Source organism: Rhea americana, unplaced genomic scaffold (assembly GCF_003343005.1).
Source record: "Rhea americana isolate MKP2758 unplaced genomic scaffold, rheAme1 scaffold_42, whole genome shotgun sequence".
Lineage (NCBI taxonomy): Eukaryota > Metazoa > Chordata > Aves > Rheiformes > Rheidae > Rhea > Rhea americana.
Genome location: NW_028186557.1, coordinates 2,845,624 through 2,851,498, shown reverse-complemented (window position 1 = coordinate 2,851,498; position 5,875 = coordinate 2,845,624).

Sequence of the window (5,875 nt, the reverse complement as noted above, 5' to 3'; positions counted from 1 at the left end):
AAAACAAACAAAAAAAAACAAAGAAACAAAAAATAACAAAAAACCCAACTTCTGGCCAACTTCTTCCTTTCTTTCCTGCTCTCTGCTTTGCGCAATCCGCCAGCCCCCCCGCCCCACGCCCTCTCCCCGTCCCCCTCGGGTCGGCCCACTCGATGCGAGCCCGTATTTAATCACCTTCACGTCGGGGATGAATAAATATCGGCTTGGCGGGGAGCGGGCGCAGCGCGCTGGGCAGCTGCGCGGAGGCGCGGTGCGGCCCCGCGGCGCAGCGCGGAGCTTCCGCGGCGCTTCCGCGGCTAGGCAGCGGCCCCGAGGAAACCGTGCGTGCGCCGGGTAGCAAAACTGCACGGACCGGCGGCGCTTTAATTACCCTAATCCTCATTTGCACACCTCGCTCAGAAGCAATTATTTAAAAAAATTAGAAAACAATTAGGCTCCCGAAGCAAAGATAATCTGTTGTCAGCAGCCGGGCGGGCTGGGAGATGAGGACAATGCGCCGAGATAAGGGCAAGGGAACGGTGGAAGAGGGTGTCTTTATGACTATTTATCTTTGATTAGATAAGTAGCAGCCAGTATTTTAAGCACACTTCAGAACGCTTTTGATTAAAGAACGAGTTCACTTAGCGGGTGCTAATAACAATCTCAGGGCTCTTTAAAACCTGTTTGTCTTCACTAAATACATTTTGATTTGTTTGACTTGAAATGCTTCAAGTTAAGAGCAGCAGCTCCGTGGCCGAGGCGGAGAAGGGCTCCGCGGCCCGTGCCCGCCGCCCCTGCCCGCTCCGGGCCGGCAGCCCCCGCCCGCTCCGCCAAATCCCGATTTTCCTCTGGAGCTGCGAGAMGCCAAAGAGCAGCGAAGGGCAGAGCGGGGCCACGGAGCCCCTCCAGCTCGCAGTACAAGGGAGAAGGCCGGTCTCGATATTTTTGTACGCCTCGATTGTTATTTTTCCCTTATATTCCGTGTCTCGGAGCTGTTTAAAATAAGCCACTGTCACACAGTCTGTACAGCGACTTTACTATGCAAACTGGAGTCGGGGCACTTCTATATCCCATGACCATGTGTCTGGTAATTTTCCCTTGCCATTTTATTTTAGTACTTATGATGTTTCAGATGAAGTCTTAAAGAGCTGCAATGTCCTCCCAGAAGGAATGTCTGCTTGGAACAGATCCTTATTGACAAGGCAGCTGTGTGGGGACCGGAACGGAGCCTTAAACCCGGCTCGAAAATCAACTAATACCCTAAAGTCTGGAGCAAGTGCGCAGAATTACAGCGCATGGGCTTGCAACCTCCCGCGGTCGCTTCCTGGAGGAGAAGTGCCATGTCCACATGCGAGCCTGGGAGGTGGCTCCCCCCTTCCTTTTCTTTCATTTATTTATTTATTTATTTATTCCTAATGAGATGGTCAGTTCGGGAAAAGTACAGACCTGAGGGTTTATACCTTCAGGATGAGGAAGAAAGAAATGTAAAGCCTTTATATCCTTGCCTTTTTAACGAGACCGGTTTCTATTCCCCATGCCTCTCTCTCTCCTCTTTTTTTTTTTTTTTTGTTTGTTTTTTGTTTTTTGTTTTTCTTTTTTTGTTTTTGTTTTTTTTTCTTTAAAAGGTCGACCAAAATAAACATTGCTATTGTTCGGAATAAGCAAATTGTCCTCATGCGGCCAGCGGTGGAGCTGACATGGATGAGAACGAGGGTTTAGCCCAGACTTGTGCGCTATTTCGGAGTGGTGCTTTATTCTTCCATGTCATCAAAATCCACGCAAGGAGGGGAGCAACCGTGGTTCACTCGCTGGGGTCTATCTGGTAGTTAAATCCTGCTTATGAGAAACGGTCATTATGAATGTTAATTATTGGCCGAGATTGGTTTTCCTAAAATGGAAACCTTTCACTTTAAACCACWAAAAGAGGTAAATCGGCATGAATTTACAAACCACGCGAACCCATTTAGCCCTTTAAAATCACACAGAAATAGTTCCTAGCAGTTTTTTTTTTAAAGGAAGCAAAAACAAGAAGAAGGAAAAAAAAGGTTAATGCAAATAACTAAGTAACAAAATAGCGTGGCGCTGCCTCCGCTCTCCTCCCAGCCGGTTATTTTTCGGAAGGGACCGAGCAGCATCCCAGCCTCGCCTCTCCTCCTTGCCTGCCGCTGGGCGCAGTTTGCGAGGCCGAGCAAAACACTATATTTTGCAGCTCCCTCCGCGGAAAATCGCCAGAGGCTTTTTTCCCACCCTCTAATAATAATAATAATAATAATAATAATAATAATAATAATAACGGCAATAACAATAATAATAAAGGCTGTCGGAGGTGGGTGATGCCGCGCCGGGGCCTGGCCGCACACAGCTCCGGCGATGGGGCTGCGCGGGCGCGGTGCCTCCGCGCTGCGCCCCGCGGACCCGCACGGCGCCCCCCGCAGCGCCGCGGGGCCGGGCGCGGCTCAGCTCTATCCGTGCGCGCATTCGCGTATTCATTTATTTATTCGATCCGGGAATACCGAGCGCGGCGCGGAAAGGAGCGCGGCTCTAACGCCACATCCGCGCGTCTTCCCTCCGTTTCACCGGGGAAGAGAAGAGGAACAAAACAAAACGGAACAAAACTAGACAAAACAAAACCAAACCCAGGACAGAACTGCCACCCCCATCTTGACTTGTGAAATAAAGCTCTTCCCGACCCGAATGGATTTTTTTTTCCTTTTTTTTCCCCCCAAATGTGAGGGTCTGGGGAAACAGACAGCGCGACCAAACAACGCCGGGAGCGCCGGTGCGGAGCCCCGTCCCCGCGCGGCGGTGAGGCGGCCGCTCCGGAGCCGGCCGGGCGGTAACACAACGCTGCCGATTTCCGAGCCTTTCGAAGGCGAAACACAAAACCGGCCCATTAGTCAATGAGGTTTGTGTTGTRGAGGGCTCCTTTCCCATCCACTTGCTGTTCTGAAAAATAGATCACATTTCGTTATCTTTAGTGAGAATCTGCAACGTGACACCGGATCCGCGCTGCCCTCCCCGCCGGGCGCGAGGCGCAGGAGACAGCCAGCTTCCCGGGCTTCTTCCGAAACAATAAAGGATTTGTATTTGCTTTCTCCCCCTCTCTTCTCCATTTATTATTATATGTTTTAATGAGGAAGGACAAGCCCCTCTCCATATGCCCCGCTCTTGTCTTGCAGGAGCCTTTGGCCCGACGTGCCGGCAAAGCGGTGCAACCTTTAATTACTTGTGAGTAAATTGCTCTCCCGACACCTGTAAAAACAGAGCTGGCGGCGGCGGGGCCCGCTCGCCGCGGCCGCCCGCCTTGGGGACACCCCGGCGGGGCGCCTGGCCCCGGGCACCGCTCCGGAGCGGGGACGCGGGCCCGCGGCAGGATGCGGCCCCGGMGAGGTGCCCCCAGCCGCGCTGGCGGAGGCGATGCCCTGGGCACAAAGGGCCTTTTCTTCGCACACTCACCGCGACATTTCTCGAAGGATGAGAGGGGATCACGCCTTGGCTTTTTCGCTCCGAGCTGGCCGAGGGCCGACATGTCCCTGTCCCCTGCACCCTTATTTTCCCCCGCTTTTGCCCGCCCCCCCCCCTTCCTGCTTGCTAATGTACCTCCTGGATGCTGATTCTTTTAAGCTACGAAGAATTTCCTTTCGGGAGGTGAAACCCGCCAGCTCCTCCTGTTCAGAGGAAAGTGCTAGTGATGGTAATACGGGGTGACACTAAATAAACAGTTAAAGCAGGGCTGGAAAGATGGAGTTAATTATCCAGTGAGCTACATTTAAACCGAGACCAGGAGGGGCTGATTTGTTTTGGCGCAGAGAACTGAGAAGGAGACGAGCCACCTCGGTCTCCCCCGCTCCTCTTGGAGCCGCGTTAACTTGTCCTTGCTGTCGCGGGGAGCAGCTTCCTTCGCCCAGCACCGGCACGGGCACCGGGGCCGCGGCCGGGAGCCCCGCGACGCTCCCGGAGCCGCCGCGGACCCGGCTCCGGCTCCGCGCAGGGCGGTCGCAGCGCTCGGCGATTTCGTTGTGCTCCGTGCATCTGAGCGGGCAATCCGAGGGTTTTCCAAAGTGGGTTTTTTTTTTTTTTTTTTTTTTTCACGTTTATCTGCTTTTTCTTTTACAGGAATCATATTATCCTTTGCGCGGCTCACCGGTGCCTGTGCTCCGTAGGTAAGTTTGTATACAGGCAGCAGTCCTGCTACTGCAGATCTTTTCCTTCTCCCCCTCCCGCTTCTCTCTCCTTCTTTTTCCCTTGATTTTTTTTAAGAAGTCTGATATTAATAATCCCCGTATGCCCCTCTTTCCGGGTCATTACGGTACTGCTGGTCTCTAATCAATCCTAATGCGATGGCAATTGGAGTCTCTGATGAATGCAGCTCAGGTTTCGTGTAATGGCTCTACCACATTTTCCTGGACCTCCTTCTTTAACCTGAGATGCCAGGGGGACGTCTCCGTTCTCAGCTGCTGATTACTTCAAGATGTTTGGGCTGCTGTGGGGAGAAAGAAAGGGAGAGAGAGTCAGCCTGCCCCTGAATAATCTGGAGTTGAATTGGATGAGCAGTTTCCTAAATCAAAGGATCAACGGCGGGGTTTTAACTCCTTTTCTGCACGGCCGCCTGCGTTTCCCTCCAGCCGGGGCTGCCTCTGCCGCAGCGCGGCCGTGCGAGTGCGGCCGTGCGTAGCAGGGGTCCGGAGGCAGCCGGGCAGCCCCCCTGCACCCTCGGCCCCCGGCGCCGATGCCGAGGCAGCCGGGCCCCCGCCGCCAGCTCAGCGCCGAGCCGCGCCCGCCCGGTACGAGCGAGCCGCCCCGCGCTTTCGCGGCCGTGTTCGCCTCCCGTTTCCCAGCATAAATGGAATTGGCCGTAACCCGAGACAACGATAATTGCAACTTCTTGCCATGGCCTTTTTCTTTTCTTTTTTTTTCCCCTCTCTTTTCTTTCTTTATTTTTCTTTTCTTTTTTCTTTTTTTTTTAATAAGATAATGCGTCTCGAATTAGGCTGCAGACTGCTGCAGCCAGACCGGGCCGCCGCGAGATCGGCCGCCGACGGCGGAGAGCACAAGCCGCCCCGCCCCGGCGAGAGCCGCCCAGCGCAGCTGCCCCGAGGGGCAGCTCCGTGCGCCCCTCACCGCGGCGCCGGGGCAGCCCGCCCGCGGCACGTGTGCCGCCTGCGGCGTCTGACCCGGCTCGCCGCGGCCCGACTCCGCCGGGGGAGCGCTGGGAACGGAGGGCTTCATTTCTGCGCGCGGGGAGGCGATGCAAAAACTAAAGCCCGGCACAAAGATAGCGAGGCTTCGAGCCCCTTCTYCCGCGAGGTGTGTCGCGGCTCGGGGGGGCGGGAACACTGCCGCGCGTGGGCGTGGGTGCGCGCGTGCGTGGGCCACCAGGGAGACATTTGCAACGAAAGGAAACAAGAGCAAACCTGTCTCTTCCGTGGAGCCGCCCGCCCACCCGCGGGGGCCGCTGCGCACACGCGGACGCCGCCTCCCGCCGCGGGAGCCCGCGGAAGCTGCGCGCTGCCGCCGCGGCGCCGCCGGCCAGGCTCGAGCAGGGGGGCGCCGAGCGGGGCTGTGCCCGTCGAGGGGGGGGGGAGGGCGGCAGCGCGCCCGCTCGCGTGTGCGCGTACCCGCGTGTGCACGCCGCCCAGCAGCAGCGCGCACGAGCACACCCACGCGTGCGCGCGCCCCGCCAGGGTGCGCGCACCCACCCCGTGGGCACAAGCACGTGCCCGTGCACACCCGCACCTACGTGTCTGCATCCATCCACGTGACACAAACACCCCTGTGTGCAACCACCCCCGTGTGCACGCACCCACCCACGTGTGCACGTGCACACCACGGTGCACATACCCACGTGTGCATCGACACCRACGGGTGCACATCCACCTACCCACGTGTGCAAAAA